The sequence below is a fragment of the Patagioenas fasciata genome, chromosome 5, assembly GCF_037038585.1.
Source record: "Patagioenas fasciata isolate bPatFas1 chromosome 5, bPatFas1.hap1, whole genome shotgun sequence".
In the NCBI taxonomy this organism is placed as follows: Eukaryota; Metazoa; Chordata; class Aves; order Columbiformes; family Columbidae; genus Patagioenas; species Patagioenas fasciata.
Genome location: NC_092524.1, coordinates 14,890,827 through 14,911,892, shown reverse-complemented (window position 1 = coordinate 14,911,892; position 21,066 = coordinate 14,890,827). Strand labels below are relative to the sequence as shown.

Here is a 21,066-nt window from a genome sequence, read left to right as displayed (position 1 = left end):
ACCATACAGCTGACAATTAGCTTGCTGCCAGTAGGAAAAACAACCATTAAGTGGTGAGTGAAAGTAGCGTCAGAAATGGACCTTGACAGAGTGGTAACACACAGTTAGACCGAGTGACATTCTTCACACCTGCTGTGGTGCATAACAGTAGCTGGCGGACTTAACCCGCAGCTCTACAAGCAGAGCATTGTGCTGTGGCACAGCCTGGACAGCGATTGAATTACACACCGATTAGGTCTTCGGCTTCTCTCTGTCAGTGTGGACAATGAAGAATCAGAGAAGTGGACACAAGAGCTTTAGCAGACCTTGTGCTCTCGAACGGAGGAGGATTAGTTTGTAAATGGTAAATTGTGTCAGGGCCAAGAGTCGTAAAACCAAGCTCTTGCCCTTCTGCTGCCTCAAAGGCACAGGCTTTTCAGAAAACCCCTGCTCCCCACTACTTCTACCCACTGCTGTGATCAGGGGAGGGGCAGGCACGTGGAATCTGCTCCTCCTTTTCTCTGCCAAAGAAGGAAGAAGACACTGGTACGTTTGTACAAATTTTGTCCCGCACTATCTCCTGTCTTTTCTTAGAAAGGGCATGGGGTTAAATTAATCAGCCTTCTGCCATTTCCACAGGGATGCGTATTTGCCTCTCACTGAAATGCTGCTGGCTGGTTCACTGCCTGGTAGAGCGTGTCCCTAAGGCTTGATCTAACCTGGAGCATACACTTTCTCAGGAGGTCTGCAACAGGGCTGAAGAACTGCAGACGTTGCCTCCTTTCCCTCATGTCCTCTGCCTCCACGCAACTGCAGGGCCTGTGCTGTCCTCTCAACCCACTCACCCTGAAACGCTCCTTGTGATGGAGGTTTGTACTGAGCTGGTGCAGAGCAGACTTTGCATTTGGTGGCAGTATCCCTTGTTGCTGTGTCGTTCACACAGATGATGGGTTTATCCTTGCCTTTATTCCACTGTGACCAGCTTCTCTATACATAGGAACCAAAAGTGGCAAATCTCTGTATCCTCTTTCAATTTTCAAGTGAAGGTCTACATCACATGAACTTCTTGAGGTTTTTGAAGAGGTAGAGCTTTTGGTTTTTTTTAAATAAAACCTCATTGAATGCAAGCTGGAGAAACAACTGCATCACGTGGCTGATACAGTGCATGGGAGTTCAGCGCATTCCCATTCCATCTGGTCTTGCACATCCACGCCCTGCACATATTAAATGTGATAGCTGGTAGTCATGAGGATAGACTCAGAGATGGGCAGGGCTGGTGTGCCATGCAAACATTTATCTGGTGATCCCATCCTATTTTCTAGAACCAAATATTTCACTCTGATAAACTGGACATCTTAAAGCACGTAGGAGTTGGAGGGTTGTAATGACACTTAACCTAGGCATATCTCATATCATGGAGTTTGCCAGTAAATAACAAGGTATATGATTGACGGAAGTATGACCTTCTTAATCTAACTACAAAAAAGAAAAGGGTGGTTGTGAAAATACAGCAATCTTGCAAATCATCTTATGGCATATTGACCCTGAATAGTCACAGTGAAATTCAACCAGGGTGTTCCTACTGGTGATCTAAGAATATAGATGCAGTTGAATACATGGAAAACTGTATCTTGTTCCAGTTATCTTTATTACTGTAATAAATGATACTAACTCACCCTACAGACTTTATCTCATCTGTTTATAGTGTTGGCATTTATTTTATTTTGAGCTGGGAAGCAATGCATACCGAGAGATTGTAAGAGGTTTTATGAATATACCATTTAAAAAGAATTGCTTGTGCTCTGGTTGCTAGTTTGAACTGAGAAAAGTTAACTTACATTTCATACTCCTGAAAGCAGTAGTAGATTTGCTATAATACACCAGTTTGGAGTAAATTTTTCGTAAACTATCAGTTCCAGAAAACTCAAATCACTTGCACCTATTTTCTCTAATAGGTGGAAAATCCTTAGTACCTCCCAAAAGCTGTTCATGAGTCTGTGGGGTATGAAGGCTTTGCTTTGGTTCATTTTTTCAAAGTTCGATAAAAAATTATGAACAATAGAAATTCAGCTGTTGCTCTGTATAGTCTCTACTGATAACTGTTTGTTTTCCAAATTGGAAAATAAGAGCTATTCTAAATTGCCACTGTTGGCTTCAACACTGTGGAGTATTTCGAAGATAAGTTTTAAAGACAAAAAAAGAAAAGCAGTCATTCAGTAGTGCTGATACAGGAATGACAGAGGTTAATACCACTGACATCATGCTGGAACTGTATAGCATTTTGTTAATGGTTATTAATGCCCTGCTGCTGGGAGACAGACAGTGCCAGCTGCCGGTTCGTGTGGTGCCTCTCAGCGGGTGCGCCTGGGCCTCTGCTCCAAGAGGAGAGGGGCACGAGGAGGGCTCGAGTCTGCTCCCTACTTAGTCATCCCTCTGCTGAAACAGGAGGAGAGGAGGTGAGGAGAGGAGGTGCGGAGAGAAGGTGGTTACAGCGCATTGCTCCTGTCTCTGCTGGTTTCAGAATGGGTCTTGGAGACCGAAGCAGGAGCAGCAAATGTCTACGGAGCCACATCGAGAAGGCACCGAGGACTTATGTTCATGTCAGATCTTCAAGACGATACTCAAGGTACACATCCTTTGGAAGAGAATGGCAAGAAATTCAGACAAACATGCATGGAAATGGTTCCAGTAGGCCTGGGGAAGAAGCCTAAGTTCATGTGTGAGCCTTAGAGCTTTGGACATCAGTGGAAAGAAGTCAGAAATGCTGTAAAGGAAAAAAGCCCTTGAGAGGAAGGGGAAGGAACTTTGTAATGGCAGAATGATGATGGATATAAAGCAATTAATTAGCTTTGACTAAATAACGTTCATCATACATCCAGATTTGTAGGTTTAGCTGCCTCACTTGGGGCTAGCTATTACTTTGTTTAATATCTTTGAACTTCATCCACCATAAGGGAGTGAAACAGATACAGAAAGGTGCAATACATCAGTGTAGTGTATCAAATTGAGAAAGGCATTTTTAGCAGTCTGTACTGAACACAGTTTTAAGCCAGCATTAGATCGTTCCTTAAGTGTATCGTTGTTATGACAAATCTGAAAGGAGCTAAAAGCATTTCAGTAGATGAAGAAAGGAAACTTTTATTTCTTTTCCCACAGCCTGCACCCAAAATGGGATTGCCAGCCACGTTTGCACAACCCAGCCTTGTACCACATGAGCACCCTGTGGTGAATGTGAGAGGAAGACGCAGAGATCAGCTGTGAGTCCTGCGGGAGGAACCGGCTCACCAGGCCTCTCCAAATCATTCAGCTCCTAGATCTCTTAAAATGCTGGTGTAACGTAACCTGAATAATACATTCTGCCTGATGGACCAAGGACATTTTGATGATAAGCGTTGTCTGATGTGCCACACAGACTATTGTATTTTCTTTCATGCTAAGAAAAAAATAGTATATCACTACTTACAAATGTTTTCTAAAGGAAGATGAATGTTCAGTTGCATAAGCCTCAGATCTGGGGACACAATTTCATTTTAAAACACATTAATTTTGCACACCTGTAATTATTAGAAATAAATTGAAACATCCATGTAATATTGTACCTGTACTCTCCAGTTATGCAGCCCAATACTTGAACACAGTGATTGGTACAGACATTTTATTTTCTCTGGCCACTTTTACAGATGGAGTTGCCTATACAAATATTTTTCAGTTAGTTGCCTTATCTTCAGTGCACCATCCTGGGCTGAACTACCTGGAGCAGCAGACCAAGTGGAGTGGTTATTCCCCTCTGCACAGCATTGTGAGAGGTGGCATCTGAACCATTGTGTCCAGTTTTGGTCTCCCCTGTACAAGAAAGTCATTGTCATACTGGAACAGGCCACCAAGGTGAGGGGCTGCAGCCTGTGGTGCACCAGAAGAGACAGGGTTAGTTCAGCTTGGAGAAGTCTTTCTCTCACTGTCCACAGATAACTGCTGTGAGGGTGTGTGGAAAACAGAGTCAGACTTGTCTTGGACAGGCTGAGAGGCAAGAGGCCGCAGTTGGAGCAAAGGAAATTCCAAGTAAATGCTAGAAAAAATATTCCAAAAGAGCATGCTAGGCTTTGGAGCAGGGCCACAGAGTGGAGGTGGCGTCTCTCTCCTTGGAGATGCTCAGAATTTGACGGTACAAGCCCTGAACAACTTGGTCGAGCATGACTCTACTTGCTAGACTACAGGTCACTGGAGGCCCGTTGCAACCCCCATTGTGTCTGTGGTTCTGTGGTAATACTTTGCAAATAAAAATATAAATGGAACTATTTGCACTGGCATGAAACAACAACTGCAAAGTCAATAATGCAACTACATGTAGTGAACAGTCCTTTCATTTTTTTAAGCCTGTTTTAGCTACAGGCATCTTCCATAGTGACTTTTCAGTGCCGTTGTAACTGCAGTTAAATTGTTTGTTCAATTTTAAAGATTTTCTTTAAGGCTAGCTAATGAAAATAGTTCATATTGTTCTTTCCAGTAGCTGAGACTTCTCCTTTAATTATTACAAAAAGTTGAAAAGAAAAAGTTATTTAATTTCAAACATGACTCTTGTGAATGTCTTCAGAATGAAAGTAGCATTAGAATTCTGTATTTTTTCGAGAAAATAGACTCTTACTCATGAACCTCTAATCTTTAATTACTCTTTTACTCTGTTAGTAAATAACATTTAGAAGATTTCAGTTGCAGGGACTCAACTTTTCATTTGCATTTCAAATCTGCAAATCGAACAAAAGCTGAAAGAGTCTAGGGAAGCCTCCACTCATCCAGCATTATCAGTGTAGTGCACTTTGGTGCAGGGCAGCCCCCCACCCCCAATATATTTCTAGGTTTTGCCTCTCTTGACATTTTTATTTTTTGGGGAGAAAGAGGAGAGTTTGGCTTTGACAGTTAATCTGTTCCCAGTAGAATATTTTGGGGTAATCATAAAACTTGCATGTTGCACATTTACCTTTTCTTAGTCATTCAAATAACTGTTGTGTCACAGATAGTACTGGCACAAAAAAGTAGCGAGGTCGAAGGACACTAATAGCAAAACTGGAGCATCACTATCCTTGAGCTTATTGCTTAAAAAAACAGGAGTAACTTTATGTAGACTCATATTTTCTATGCTAATGTGCAAAGTCCTAAGCAGACTAAAAAAACCTCAAACCCAACAAACGATGTTGTTGGCTTTTCTGTTGTCTACAATCATTGTGCATTTAGGAAAGACAGCAGAAACAGTCAATTAGTCCAGTCCTGTCCCATAGTAGGGGGCATTACAATTAATGCAGCTACAGGTGACTCCTATTTTCTTCTCCCAGATGTCTCACAAATTAGGTGCACCTGAACCTTCTCCACCTGGAAACCAGTCTGAGGCAGTTCTCTGACCTGGGATATCTCAATCAGTTCTAAGTCTGGGACTATAACTGTAAAGGAAAACAGGGAACAGAAGTTTGGTGGAGTGCTCCTTGCAAAGCGGTGAGTCAGAGCTGCTCCATGAGGTGTGTTTGTGCAGAACAAGAGCTGCAGCTGCGTGCCCTGGCCCCGCTGGCCGCAGGTCTGGGCCCTGGGGCAGGATTGCTGCCAGGGGACAAGGCGGTGGCGGGAGGCAGAGGTACCCCAGCCATCTGCAAGAGCCGTGGGGGGACCGAGGCTTGTGGAGCGTGTGCCAGCTGAAGTGAGCTCCACTGATGTGGAGTTTTTCACAGAGCAACAATCAGCTTTGAAAAGGTACTTTCATTGTAAAGCGATAATGAGTACAGGGCCACTTCTGAAGGATAAAATGACAGTATGGCTTGGGTGGGGGTTATTTTGTGGCATGAGGGTTTGGGGGTTTTTTGAGTGTAAGAAAATATGGTAGCAGATTCTGATGCGTTTTATTATGCTAATAGTGCATGTAACTGACCCTTGAAACTTGATTTATTGTTCTAGAGCTGTAGCTGGTGAAAGGGAAGTTAAAGGTAATATCCAAAATCTGCTCTATAGCAGATTTAGGTCCTGCAGAGTAATCAGGTATGCTCCAATGCACTGAGGCTTTGGTTCTTCTCCTGGGTCTGGCATTATGAGTGTGTTTGAAGTATTTAGTTTCTGTCAAGTTTGCATTTCTCTCTGTTGCCAGAGTAGTATCTGTCTGGAAGTTAATAATATTTTGTTAGTGTGAACATGAACTGCTTGTCTGAAAACCTGGCTGGAATGGCTGAAGTTATGTGCCCCAGGCTCGTTATCAGCATATGTAACTGCTATGGACAGAACTGTACATCAAGCTATTTCTTGCTGGGCCTTTTGGGTGTTTTGAGCTGAATTCTGTTTACGGACCTAATGTGTGTGTGGGAGGTTCTGCCTCCATTGAAAGAGAATAGGGCTTTGAGTTGGTCAAGACAGAAGACACTAGTGAAGACTTCTTTGTGATATGTTCTATCACTAGTATGCTCACTGTAGAGATGAGAACTCCCTAACTTGAAGTCATCCATGCCAAGGTAACCTCTTCGCTAGCTCTGCGAGAGCAGCAGCATAAAGCTCACTTAATTATTAAACAGACTTTTCCGAGGAAGTCATTGTACCTTTCTCCTAGAAAACAGGTAGTATCTCAAATGGCTTCATTTAAGCAATTCCAGGAGTTTTAGTATGAGAAATGCTGAGGAGAACTTGTTTTCCTGCTTTTCTTCTCTCCTTCTCACAAAACTGTGAAGGACTTGCACTCCTGTTGTTTCATGGGGGCTGTGTTAATTCAGCACAGGCTTTTATATGAGGGCAGGTTTACAGAGCTGTGTCACCAAACTTACAATATCAGAGGAAGGTATAACAGCATAAGGGAGAAATTAAGTTCAACACCCCTTAATTGAAAGTGCAAGTTGCAGATGTGATCAAGCTGCAAAGCTATTCACACTGGGAAAGAAATAGGGGAAACTCATTTCATTGAGAGCTGGAGATGTTAAATTAACACCTTGTGTAGAAAGGATCCAGCCAAACCCTGGGCATGGGGCTTGGCTGCTGGGGAAGCAGGTGGTGCTCCAAAGCTTGTTTTCTGTGTAAGGGCACAGTATGGAGTGAATGGGCTTATAAACATTAACATTTCAGTCATGTGCCTCTAAAGAACATTTCTTCAACTTGTGCCCATTATAAATAAAGTAGATTAAAATGGGAAGAGTTGAAGGACTTTCTTCAAGTAGCTAACCAAATATCTGAGAGCATTCAAGCGAAACAGAATTGTCTCATGAAAATAATGGTGTAAAGCCAAACTTGCAGGCTAGCATAAGCATCTGTCTCTGAATCTGCACATATGCCATCATCAAATTGAAGAAGAGGGTTCACAAGAATGGTGCAAGATTGTGGTTAGTAAGACTTGAGGAGGAGGGCAGCTCCTTGTCTTCAGAGACTGCTTGCTTTTTAAAAATAGAGAGCTTGGATTCCACTGCCACAACCCTGTGGCGATCAGCAGTGCTTCAGCCTGATCTATGAACTTAAAACACATTTGATCTGTATGATGGTGCTTACTGCCAGGTCCTGCCACTCCACCTGAATAACTATCACATGCTCATAAATCAGGGGAGAGCATTCCTCTGTGACACCATCCCAAATGCCCTACAGAGCTGAAGCCTGTGTTAGCCATCAACGCCTCTTGCATAAACATGTCATACTTTAAAGCAGAGTCTTGCAAAAAGCACAAACAATATACTGGCATAGAGGGGCCACACAAAGTCAAGAGCTGTTAAGTGGGGGGAAGAGGAGGAGGAGGAAGATCTCTTGATGATAAATACATCTCCACCAGATACATGTGGAAAGAAAATAGCTAAGCCTAGGTTACATTCCATTCTAAGTAAAGGAGTCAAATGTGGAAATGGTTGTCTTATTCCTTGTAAAACTTTGAAGTCAGGAGTTATCAGCAAACTAATGGTGCCGGCAACTGACTTCTGCTATGTTCACTTCAGCCCAGTCAGTGACTCTACCCCATGTCTCATGCACCACTGTTTCTTGCTTTGCAAGATCTGCAAGTTGGATCTTCATGCAAGATTAATTGTTCTTCTAATCATAAAATGACTTAGTTAAGAAGGATGAAGGATTTCTTTACAGGACCACTTGAAACCCTCTGTGATGTGCCATGAGGTTGTGTATCTAGATCTTGAAGTAGTTTGTGTATCCGATTAGGTAGTAAAAAATGCTGGTTTGCATTTGGTCCACTCTAGAAAGCTGAGTAAGAACTATGGCTTGGTCCTGTATGTGCGTTTAAAACTACTTACTAAATCTTGCTTAAAGTCACCTCATCCTCTGGTGCCAACACTGTGGCTGGTAGCTCCTGTCTACCTGGTCTTAATCTTGGCACAACCTGATGCCAGTTTTAGGCATGCTGAGAGAATTGTTAAGGAGCACACCTTGTTATAGTGCACAGCTGAGTGACTTGTAAAACTCATGTGTTTGTGTTGATGCGGCCTTTGATCTGAATCAGTCAGGAAAGTGCTCCCACAACAGCAGCTGGAACACACACAGCCAAAAGTGACACCGGGCTGTAAACAGTGTCTCCAGCCGTCCTTGTCAGAGAGGTCACAAATCATGGGGGCTGACAGGTGCCTGTGCTGGTGTCCGGCGTGCAGGGTGTGCCTTGGTGTGGAGCAGCAGGTAGGAAACCTGCCTGGTGGGTGGCCAGCTTGTGACTTCAGTACGAATAACTCAAGTTCTCTGCTCAGGAGCAGCCTGTTGCACAACTTGGTGCAGAAATATAAACATTTGCTTTTCTTTAAAGTGGGCTGACTACTGCTTATGCTCTGACTCCAGAGTAGGTTGGCAGTACCATGTAGCTGCACTGCAAAGGAGAGATTTATTCTGGATCTCAGAGCTGCTCAAACAAGACCAGCAGCCTTGGTCAGACTGGAATTTGTGTATAAACCACGAACCGCTATTTCACTGTTTCCACCAGCACTTCCCTCAAATGTGATTGTCTTTAAACTTCTGCCACTAAAAAACTGGTATTAGTAGCTTTTAAATTAGTAACAAACTGCTATTTTAAAACCAGTTCTACACTCTGTAGCAGTCGTGATAGGCTTAAAGTCACGTCGTAGGGTTAAGGCAAGTGCTTTTTGTGGAACACCTGAGCCTGCGGTTCCTCAGTTGCTTATGCTGGAATTCTGTATTCAGCACTCAGGTTTCTTTCCCAAGGAGAGGAATCCAGCACGCAACAGCGAGGCATAAGTGGGCATCATCCCAGAAGGGCTTCAGCGCATTTGGACTTTTTTAAGGATATGTAATCTATCATTAGGAGTAAATTTTTTCTGAATATAGTAAGAGTTGGATGAATTTATGAGTATTACTCTGCAATGGGAGCCTGAGCCATAGTTAATACTTGATTGTGATGACCTTCCAAAAATACATGTGGGACATGTGACACAATCTCTTTCCACTGCCTGCATAGAATTGTTTTTTACTGCCTTACTTTCTGCCTGTATACACTCATTTCTATGCCGCTCTTATCCCCTCATCACCTCCTTCTGTATATAATTTAAGGTCTTTAGGGCTTGATCCAAAGCAACCAGGCCGAAGTAGGTGGCTGTTTTCATCCTAATGCCTCGTTCATCTTAACTGGAAGCAACTTGTGTAGGCAGAGTAGTGCCTTGTGGCAGCCCTGTCCTTTCACGTGCTACCCTTCCGTGGAGCAGGCAAGCTTTTGGTCAGAGCAAATAGCTTCCAAGGAACTTTTTTTAGAACCACGGGCGCAGGCTGAAACAGCAGCTCTGAACCCGGGAGAGGCTCCGTGCTGCTGTGCAGCTGTTGTGGGAGCCGGGAGGACGTGGGGCTCCAGAGGGGACGGCCACATGTGCTTGGGCAGCTCTTGGCAGTCAGCAGTCCCTCCTCAAGTCAACTTCTGTTTAGGTGGTAGTTTGGTTTTTTTGTTGTTTTGTTTTTTTTTTTTTTTTCCAGAAAGTCACTTGATAGGGTGTAATCCTGTAAGATGCTCAGCAAAGAAGCTGATACAGTAAAGTATTTCTGCAGATGCTTAATTTTCAGTGAATAAGTAGTCCTTTTATGTGGGTGGGAGCACTCATGTGCTTAAAGTTAAGCGTGTGCTTAAGTGCTTTCTTGGATCAGGGCCAAAATGCTAATATGCTGGAGGTTCCATTGCTTTCTCAAGTAACAGGCAGTGTTCAGGACCCTTGTATGGACCCCGGGCCTGCAGGATTACTGAAATACACCCATGACTGACACGTATTAGACACTTATGTTCTTAAAATTTTCATTTTTCAGCAAAAAATTCATGAGTTTTTGCCACACTGTGACTTTTACACTTTGTGTACAAGAATAGTTCTTAACCAGGTCTGTGGCAGACTTGAAGAAAAAATGTATTTGCCAGCTTCAAAATGGTTTTATTTAATAGGATATTTTATTCTTCTGTTTGAGAACAAAAAAGCTTCCTGCAGCATCATCTGCTCTGATTCCACCACCTTATCTTTAAACTCTTCCTGCTGCACTTCTGGAAGAAAATATACCTTTGATGGGCACCACTAAGATGTTAAATTCAGACTACTGGGAGTCTCTTGTGTGGTAACTGGTAATAGTCTGCTTTGATGATAGCGCTGGTAGCGAGCACGGGGACACACGTTGGGGATGTGACAGGGGTGTGCACCTGTCTCGGGCAGGGGCACGAGGTCTTCCCCTGTGGCAGCCCCCTTGGTGGCTGTGCTAATCACTACGAGTGACACTCGCCATGCCCGGCAGGCTGAGGAACGTCGCTGGGTGTTGTGAGTCTAAATACACAGCTGCTTCTCAAATTATAATGCAAAGGTTCAGAGGTCAGTGCAGTAAAAGCAGATAAAATTATGCTTTCTACCACCACCACGCCACATCAAAATGGTGAACTGTTCTTTTTATAGTGGGTCTGTCAAGGTATTTGCCTCTACTATAGCAAACACATTATTTTTTTCAGAACAGTTGTAGTGCTTTAAAAATAAAGGGGTTTGTTTTCCAAATATCATGCTAGAAATTTCTTTCTATCCACTGTTATTCAGCTGCTGCTGGGAAACAGGACTTTTTAAAGTGTTTGCTCTGTGGTCAGCCTGGAATGAGGTGGCCCAGCTCGGAGGCTTGGCAGCGGGGGGGTGCGGGGTCAGCAGTGCTGCAGGATCTGTCTGCTCCAGCCCCGCTCTCTGTGGGCACGGTGGCCCCTGGGCTCTCCCAGGTACCTGAGGCTCAAAGCTGAGCTGTGGGCAGACGGCTGTACACATGATGAGCCATCTAGGTTAACAACCTGGGCGATGATGCTGTGGGGCATTTTGTGCATTGCTACTGCTTCTGTTTCTGTTTAGCAAATAGGGCAGATCTTCATCCTGCGTGCAGCATCCGTTCATTTTTCTCAAAGCTGAGTGATTCTGTTTCCAGTCATACCTTCTGTCAGTCTTTTGCCATCAGCAATGGTTTTCAAAGGACCTATGTAAGTGTTGCTGTCCTCTCTTCCCAGCTGTGGAGTGCAACTCTCAGATGCTTTCCTCCAGAATGGATGGTGCCAAGGAAACTGGGTGTTGCTCCTTGTTGATTTGTGGTGGTGCCCTCTGTCAGAGCTCAGAATACTTCTGAACCTCTTGATCTTAAGGGTTTGTCCAAGATGGACCTGTTCAAGAACGTGAATTTTGGGACAGTCCTTTGCCAAGCTGGTGCCTGGACCGTATGTCGTTACTCATGTAAGGAGGCAGCACTCAGTATGAACTCAGACTGTCTGCTGTTCCCCTTGGCCATCAGAGGAGTTTAGCAGGGTAATACCTCTTGAGCTGTCATCCCCCATCACCATAGGGCAGATGGGAATAGCTGGAGGGAACACAAAGTGCCCAGGGGTGCTTTAAGCCCTGGGATCACTGAGACTTCCCATGGGCAGTGGTGCCCACCATAAAGCTGCTCATGAGCATGTTGTTTCACTAGGTCAGATGGCGAGGATGGCTGTTTATTCCTGGCTGGTCTCTATGGGGCAGCATAGGTACAGCCAGAAAAACAGTTTGACATGAACTGGGTAAATACCTCTAGAACTACTTGTTTGGTCACTCTGTATTTCTTGGGAGGCTGAAGGGAAGAACCTCTCTGATGTCCTTTCCACTCTGGAATTTGTATTGAACAAGGCATGGGGCTTGTAAGAAATTTCCTGAACTAAGAGTGAGAACCAGGCTGGAAAAAAACCAAAACAAAATACAAAAAAAACACATAAAAATTCAAACATGTAGGGTATGGAATGCTTTCTATAGCTTTGACTTGTTTTGTTTTGTTGTTGTTTTTTTTTCAGTTCCTTTTTATTGTGAATTGCATGTTAATTTTTTGTTAAATTCTTCAACCATAACTGTGACCAAAGAGAAAAATGCATTTGACAAGTGCAATAAAGCAACTGTTCCATGTTTATGGCAAGTGCTGTACTTCTATGCTATTAATTCAAATTGCCTGGATTCTTATAAAACTGGGACAGTGTAGGATTACCTGCCTTGCTGGAACACAGTTGAAATGGATCATACTACAAAGTAGTACACATCTCCCTATCAAATTTTAGAGGAAATAATCTTGGAGTCATAGGGTAGGCGTATGTCTCTGGAGGACAACGTGTTTTAGATGCATTTTTGTATCCACTTGGAAGCCTTTAATAGAAAGAATAGAAAAATTACATTAAGTAAAATAGAATAGTTCAGTGTAAAAAGAGTAACAGTTGCACTGCATGTGAGGCAATGACACTTCAAAAATGCGGTTTGGTGCAGTACTGTACATAAGCAGAGGAGGCACTGGCTACGTGACTTCAGTAGGGAGTCCTCTCTGAAAAGTGTTGAGAAATGTATGTGGGGAAGCTCTCCTAGCACTGAGAAAATACTAACACTGAAGGCTTCGTGGTGACGGTTCCTTTGAACAGATTTCTGCTGAAAACCAGAGGTGTGTGAATGTTTAGTTGTTTTTCTTCAGTTTGGTGGCTGGACAAACAATTATTTGGGGCCAAACAAACTTTTTAGAGATTGCAGGAAAACATTAGTGTGTTCTAAGAACAAAGCACTGCTTCAGTTTCAGGGATTTTAAAACTTTTTTTCTAAATAAAAGCAAGAAATCATTTTTTTACAGTGTAGAATTGAGAAGTTATGTACAGCTTCAAGATACCTGTGGGAGGGAGCGTGGGCGGTCTCCACCTCTTTACATGTGGCCTGTGGGGTAAGCATGTGTGTTCCAAAGCTGCTGGCACTGTCCTGTGAGCCTGGCAGGGCAGAAAGAGTCAGAGTGCAAGTTTCTGTATCTGAAAATAGTTCTGACCACTGAATGAAGGATACAAAGTAGAAAAGCTAACAACAGTGAACAGTACCTGAGTTCCCATGCAGATGTAACTTCAAAATACGGTGTTTTCTGTGGCACTGTGTGGGGAGGAATGCAGATGGGGCAGGTTGGACAGCCCCAGATAAGCTGGGAGAGCTCTCCTAGCTAAACCTTGCCCGACACTACTTGCGTTTAGAGTCAGTTCACAAAAGTAACTAAATACTGACTGTTGAATTGAAACATATTTAAGTATGTTTACAGTTTCTTTGAAGCCTGGTCCTAAAGATTTTTGGTACTGAGAGAAAGATAAGCTGCTCTGCTGTCACTGTCTGGTGTGCTCTACTTGGTCTTGGTGTCCATGGTGCTCTTGGTCACTTCTGGTTGATGACTGCAACCTGATAGCCAAGGCTAAATCTTCAGCATCTTATTGAAGTGACTCTACTGAATAGCACTGGGCTAGTCACCGTGACAAGAATAGCTTCTATTTGTATTAGGATCGGAGTGGGATCAAGGCACATGTATTTCAGAGGTGGCTGCTTGTGTGGCAGAATGGCTAAATCCCTATTTTTGGCAACTCCCCATCTTTAAGGGAAACATCTCTCCTTTGCTGAATTAATTTACTTGTGATGGCCGTGAGGGGGAAAGCGGGTACCTGCAGTGTCGTGTGTTAGTTTAAGCTCTAAGTAGCCCCTAAAGGACTTACTATGCAAATGTATGGGTGGCTTCTTGAACTTCACTATTTAAGTCTTAAAAGTCACTTGACCTTGAGGTCAGTGGACCTCACTGTTCATCTTGGACAGGTTCTTTTTTTATTGTCAGACTTCTGTTCTGGAAATGCAGGTATCCTCCTCACTGTCACCCTCACCAGCGACAAATATCAGGCAAACAAAAGGGATTTATCACTAATCCTGCAAAATTAACTTCATAACAGAGTTGATCGACTGAACAAGCAAATATAGCTGTGAAGACAGTGTAAGATATCCTTGTGTGATTTGAGGCAACTTTGTTCTACTGACAAATGCCAAATATTTTCACCTATACTGTTCTCAAACTCCTGCATTTTATACTACTGTCTTAATCACTTCCGTGCTGTGGTGCTCACTGAGGTCTTTGAAGTGACTTTTAACACTAGTGACAGAAAGAATAATCCATAGATGCTTTGTAAATGTAAACTTGAGGTGTGTGGTACATGTCAGCATCAACCAGAGTGGTCATTCCCTGCCTGTCATGTTGATTTATTTTTTCCTTGTGCACGAGAAGCAGGCTTATATTTGGGCTTTTACCTTACACCTGTGTCCTCTCTTTTGAAAATCACGTCCCTATTAATATTTAGCAATTCTGTTCATCCAGGCAGTTCCTGAAGGAACTTTTCTTCAAAGATTTGGGAGAGTAGATCTACAATAATGAAACTCTCTGCTGCTTGGGCAGGCTTCCTTCCATATGTGCCTTTCTTGGAGTCCACTGTTAGATGCACTGTGGAGCCTGGGACAAGTAGGTCATCACATGCTATATGTTATTCTATAGCCAATGCCAACTGTAATTTCAAGTGCTCCACACTAATCTCTTCCCTTCATGCATTATTTCCTTGTGCAGCATTAGCAAACCACATGCTGATCCACTGTTGCTTCATGGATTTAGGAAATAATCTACAGGCCCACAGTGATGTAAAACATTAAATATTGTTTTAAGTATTGGAGGCGCCATCCTGCCTACACGGTACTTAGGGTGGGCAGCATGCCAGCATGTTTGCTGGCATGTGGCTGAGAAATGGAGCATGCCCACTCACAGCAAACAAAGCAAAGCCCAGGACAATAAGGCAAGAATGATGACAGACAGAAAAGAGCTGGTTTATGGGTTGTGCTGTTTGACCATAATATCAGCTTTGGAGACTATACTGTCTGGAAGGCTGAGAGTTTCTTTCTACACTCCTGCCTTACTGCCTGCACCTGCCCATCTGAGGGCAGGCAAGGATGAAAGGAGACTTGATAGGTCTTCCAGGAGCTTGTCAGTTGGTTTTGCATAGCGGGTTTGCACTAGCTGTTTAATACTCGTTAGTTCATTCTCAGCATTACCAAATAACACTGGGCTGAATGCATTTTTTTCTGGATTCGCTTCCCTCTTTCTCTTTGTGACAGTAAAAAGCCTGTATGTACACATGTGGGGAGAGCTGGGGAAGCCTGTGTGCTGCATGTGGGACCGACGGGGTGGGAGCCACTGACTGAGAGGAGCCATGAGCACAAGTGTGGGAGCCAGGAAGGGCACTTTGACCGGCATCTTGGGAATGCTGCTTCAAGGCTCCTGTGTGTGTGTGCAGGGAGCACAGGCGGGGTGCTGTCTGCTGCACCATTTTGGGAATGGTCTGTGGAGAACCTGTGTGCAGACACCTCTGATCTGTGCATTTTATTTCTGCTCCAGAGGAGTTAATTGCCTCTCCAGCCCTTCCTGTGGAGTGGCTCATCTGCACTCTCTGCTAGTTGTTCTAGCTGATGTCCTGATGGGCTGCTCATCAGCCCCTGGCTTTCAGCGATGAGCCTGTGCCTAGGCTCACCTCCAGACAGGACCAGTTAGGAGAGAAGATGTTTTTTCTTTTCCTTTTGTTGACTTGGACCAAAGGGGTATGAGTAGCCACGGGGAGTCATACTGTTTCCCTATTGAAAAGCTGCAGTTGTATGATGTCAACCTAAAAGCTGCAGAACCTCTGCTGGTGGCAGGTGTGGTGTGTGCAACTGCTCACCCCTCTGAGCCCAGCCTGCCTGGCTGTGTGCATCTGCCGGGCATAAACTGTGCTGTGTCCACTGCCTAAGGACTGGCGACCTTGTTCTTACCCGGTGCAATTCAGATGTTGGGAAAGCAGCAGTCACCTTGAACTTACTCATCACTACATCAGCTCTGGTCTTTGCTCTCAAATTCCTTTGGAATCGGAGCACACATCTTTTGCAAGGTGGTCCTGCACATCTGAACTCATGGCACAGTGAGTCAGGTTTCAGAAAGGAAAAGCTTGAAGTACTGTTGTAAGCATCTACCCATGAACTACATAATTTTAGTACAGTTCAGTATATTACAGTGTCTGTATGGAACAGATAAAAGGGTTGCCTGTGAATACTGTTGGTACTAATGAACATGGCATTAATGCAGCCAAAGGTATGGCTTATTTATATACCCACCCTTTAATGCATGTGAATGTGCTAATTCTGTGAGAACTTGCAAAGCCACAAGCTATATGAACTTGGATGCCACACACTTCTTAAGGCATTATTTCTCCTTTTGTCTGTAGATCCTTCTGGCACCAAATGATGCAAGAGCTTCAAAGACATACCACAACTTAAATCTGTCCTTCATGCTTTCGCTTCCTTCATCATCTTGCTGTGATAAAGCCAGATTGTCGCTGGCTCTAGATTCAAGCTTTTAAATATAAGCAGATTATAACAGATCATGCTACCTGGCCTAGCTGTGCTGGAAATAGGCCCCTTGTCTCATTAGAAAAGCAGGTGTCTCTCTTACACTGGACTCAGACTCCTCATTTGCCTTGAAATATTTCTCACTGTTCCCACCTCCCAAGTTACAGCTTATTTAATCAAATACATTAGTTCTTATTTCCAAAAACTCCTATATCTCAGAGGGCATAGAAACAGATTACAAGTGTGACTGTAATATAGGTAAGGTACCTGACCTAATTTTAATGTGATCGAGTAATACCTTCCATTTCTGCTTGTCCCAGTATGCTGCTCCTTCCCTTGCTGGCCAGCAGCAGGCAATGGTCTCCTGTCATGGTCAAGTTCCCAGTGGGTCAGAGTTCAATGAGATTAACTCTTGAGCATATGCAGTAGGCTTGACAAAATGGAGAGCAAAAGGAAGATACCACTATAAGGATATGTATGTTGTCTGTAAAGGTAGAGTCACCTTTTTCACTGAGCTGTGACTAATCAAAAGATCCATGCTAGGTTGTGTTTGAAGAAGATACTCCCCCATTTAACTGCCCACATACATTGTTTCAACCTGAGCATCCGCACTTTGCTTCTGGTGTATTGGAAAAATGTGACAATATGTAAAACTGAAAGTTATGTGGGAAAGTCATGAAGATGCACAAAATGATGAAATTCCATGGACAGAAGGATTTTGTTAAATGGACTTAAGAAATTCTCATCAATATAATTTTAATGTGGTTTAGTTTAATTTTGTTTTCCTTTAATGACTTATTCATATGATAATAGGATGTTTTGTTCCACCAATAAAATGGAGCATTAACTTGGAGTACTGGATTACTCACAGCAGAAACATGGCTGTTATGTGCGAAGTTTCTATGTTCTGCCAAGGTCAATTTGTGGGGGTTGAGACAAAACTGTTTCCTAAACTGTGAAAGTGATCCTGGGTACCCAGCCTCCCGGAATGCCTGGAGGTTTTATGGATTCCTCCTCCTTTAAGCCTCCTCTCAGTGTATCTGCTAGTGCAGGCTCCCTCTTCCTGCCTGCATCACTCTCCTGAGGCTGAATTTTAAGAAGGGAAAGCACAGTTTTGTTTTGACTCTCAGTTTTGTTTTCTGACTCCTTGTTGGCTTCCAGGGGGAGCACTTACAGCAGCCTTTACTGTAGATAACTAAGGCAAAAAGGACTTCAGGTACTGGACAAGATGAATGTTTATGAACTCATGTTTGAATATGACAGCAAACCCACAATAGGATTTGGGGGCTGTTGGCTTATACTCAAATCTACTTTCATGACACCTAAGAAAGGTGTTACCTGCTGTCAGGTGTTCAGTGACAGTCCTGCTGGTGATGGGGTGGGCACTGCACGTGCTGTTGTGCAGGTACAGCCTGTGGTGATACGCAGCCGATGGGGAGGTGCAGTGACCAGGCACAGCGTGGCCCAGGGACCCTCGCTGCCCATGACCAGGTTTGGGGACTGACAGGCTCACATGGGTAACTACTTTAAGCCAAGCCAAGAGGCAGAGTTAAACACAGGTAGCTGTGTCTCTAATTTGTCTCACTCCTTAGGTGAGGACCCTAATTTGAGAAGGGCTGGTGAAAGGTCTTGTGTCATTCAGGTGGTGAAAACAAAAGATCACAAAATAGATTTTGACCTGGGGCTGAGGATCTGCAGTGGGCTTGTTCTTCTCACCAGTTTAGAGGGGAGATGTGACTTCTGGTCCTGTGACCAGGCAGGTCTCAGTGGTGCCTGAAGCTTACCGGAAAGATCACTCTGGAGGGCATCTTCCAAAGCACCAGATGTTGCCCCTGTGTCAGGCTGACTTTGCACTTTGCCCCTGTAGTTCATGAACTGCTGCTGGCCTGGCCCTGCTTGCCCAGCAGGTGACCACAGCCTCAGCCTCAGCCACGGCTTCCAAGTTCTGGTGACTCAGAACAGAGCATGCTCTGGGAAAGCTTGCTGTGAGATGCATGCACCAAAGTGAAGGTGGCAGAGTGGTTTCTTTACCTGCTTGAAGTGGTGCATTTACAAACCATGTCTGTTTATCAAAATGCTTTATAGAAGAGTGTGGAAGACTAGTAGGATTAAGCTGATTAGCAGCTTTATCTTTCTAGGTGCTGCTTATGTGCTGTTTTTCCCTATGTAATGTAACCCCTAAGGTTGTTTAATGCATCTCCTTGATGCTGACTGGGAACTAGTCTGACTTAAATTCAGGGGTTGTATGTGACTATGAAGAGTTCACATGTTTTACAACACAAAACCAATCCTTGTCTCTGCAGAAGCGAAGAGCGGTGCTGACTGCACAAAGGTGGCCACGCTGGTGTGGCACGGAAGTTGACTAGAGTGAGCCTTGATCATGGAGATAATGGTCCTTCAAGGACAAGACTCATCAGAGCGGTCTTAAATAGATCGTAGTCTTTAAGATAAACCCATTCTCTGTCTGCGAGGCAGATGAAGTTGGAAGTATGGGCTCAGGGTGAAGTGGGGGAATCACACTTGATGAGTCAGACCCTAATTATATTCCTAAATCTTCATTTATCTGCCTTCCGATGTTTGAAATAATTCACACTTTGTCTGTGCTATATGGGATATTCATTCAGGGACATCTGGCTTTGCTGGGATTTCCAGGCTTTCACAGTGGAGCTGTCAGGCTTGGGTGCTGGGAGGCTCTGTCTTAGGGCAGGACCTGAAGACAAAGGTTCTGTGTTAAGTACCAAAATTTAGTGCCAAATTTCAGTCAGACCTAGAAGGAAACAGCAGTGAGCAGAAAGATATCTTCCTTCAGCTGAAGTAGTTGCTCTTTTCAGAGCTGCAAAGAGGACGTTGCCGGAACTCCCTGAACTTACTTTAAAGTACAGCTGAGATCTCAAGTAGATCTTGGGTCTAATGTATTTACTGTCTGAACAGAAACACAATGCACTATAGCCTCACCCTAATTTTATCTGTATCAGCTGGAGCAGAAGCAAGAAAAAACAAAATTAATATCTGAATAAACAGCCCATTAACTTGATGACAACTGTTGTTCTCCATTTCAGGGTCCAAAAAGCAGCCCGGGCAGTGAGCTAATGAGAACACCAGAGCTGTAAGACTTGGGGGAGGTGGGGGGTAGAGAAGAAAACAGAACACTCTTTTTGTAGCTTGGAGCTGAGGGGATTCAGCCAAAGGTTAATTGCTTTCTACCCTAAAATGCTGTGAAGTGTTGCTGCATGGTGTCATACAGCTGCTTCATTCCAGCCCAGGGGTGTGTGTTTCAGTGGTGGGTGGCATAAGCCAATATCCTTTTCTTAACCGCATGGGGGTGTTGCGAGGTCTCTTTGGTTAAGACTTCCAAAAATCTGGTAGAGCTTGGCTGATGTTGTTTAGGATGTCACTGCACCATGGAAGCAGTGAGCAAAAATACCAAATGACCAGCCTTTCTGTCTCCTTGCCTCTCCCTCACTGGCAAAAATGCGGAGAGGGAATGAGTGGTAAATTCTTGATGGATGATCCCAGAGGAGCTGGGGACTGAAGGAAAGGGGCAGACTCTGTCACTCTGTGGCCACCTGCTTGTGCAACAAGCATGTTTGCTGCCTTCACTGCCAGTGGCCAGCCAATTGCCCAATTCTGGGTGCTTGCTCAGAAGTGGGGGTGCTGTCTTCTTGTGCAAGCCATCTTCTCCCTACCAACATCCTTCCATTTCAGGTTTGAGGCCCTGCAGTGGATGGCTAGTCATGGTCAGCCCCAAGGAAACGGTGAAAACATCAAAGCATTTTGAGCAAAATGATGAGGGGCAATAACAGGCTGTAGCTGAGACGTGAGGGTAGGCCCAGCAATCCAGGCCTGCAGCTACCTGGTACACAGGGAAGGGGAATGGAGCTTTTGTGCTCATCACATCTGCCTTGCAACTGCTTCTCTTGCCTCATCATCTCCCAACAACATGGAGAGGAGGTCTGTCTGCACGACCTCCATTCTGACTGTATGGCCACCTTTGTAATAAAAGGGAGAGGCCTTTCGTTTCCCACTTGCACTTAACTTGGTTCCAGTAATTTGCTGCTTGCTCTTCATTAGGAATGTTTTTTTAGGGGATATAAGTTCATTGTTTTCTCTGGCTCATCTTTAGACTATAGGATAAAAGATGCTACAGGAATTAAAAGATAAGTACAGAAAGGAAGTTTGGAAGAGACTTCAGAATTAGAGGAATATAAAGTCATTCACAGAAGTCCTGGCCATCTCGGGATGGTGACAGGATGGGTTAGATTCAGACACTGAACTGCAGGTCTGTGAAGTGGGAGCCTTTAGGGTCCCAGTATGGTCAGCTTGCTGTACAGCAGCCTAGGAGCGTTTACTGCATTTGTATGTTCTCATCTTTACTGGAGCTCTGCTTCTGGTGCATATATCTGGAATAATAAATCCTGCAAGTTTCCAAGTA

General features: G+C 44.0%; 1 protein-coding gene across 1 annotated transcript in view; it reads left to right on the top strand.

Moving 5' to 3' along the window:
* LOC139828040 (uncharacterized) overlaps positions 1 to 3,570 on the top strand; it is a 28,333-nt gene extending 24,763 nt beyond the window's left edge. The window contains exons 10-11 of the mRNA XM_071808606.1: positions 619 to 2,605; positions 3,136 to 3,570. The gene's annotated coding sequence lies outside the window, so the exon portion shown is untranslated. The remainder of the gene's footprint in view (positions 1 to 618; positions 2,606 to 3,135) is intronic.
* The last annotated feature ends 17,496 nt before the right edge of the window (positions 3,571 to 21,066 follow it).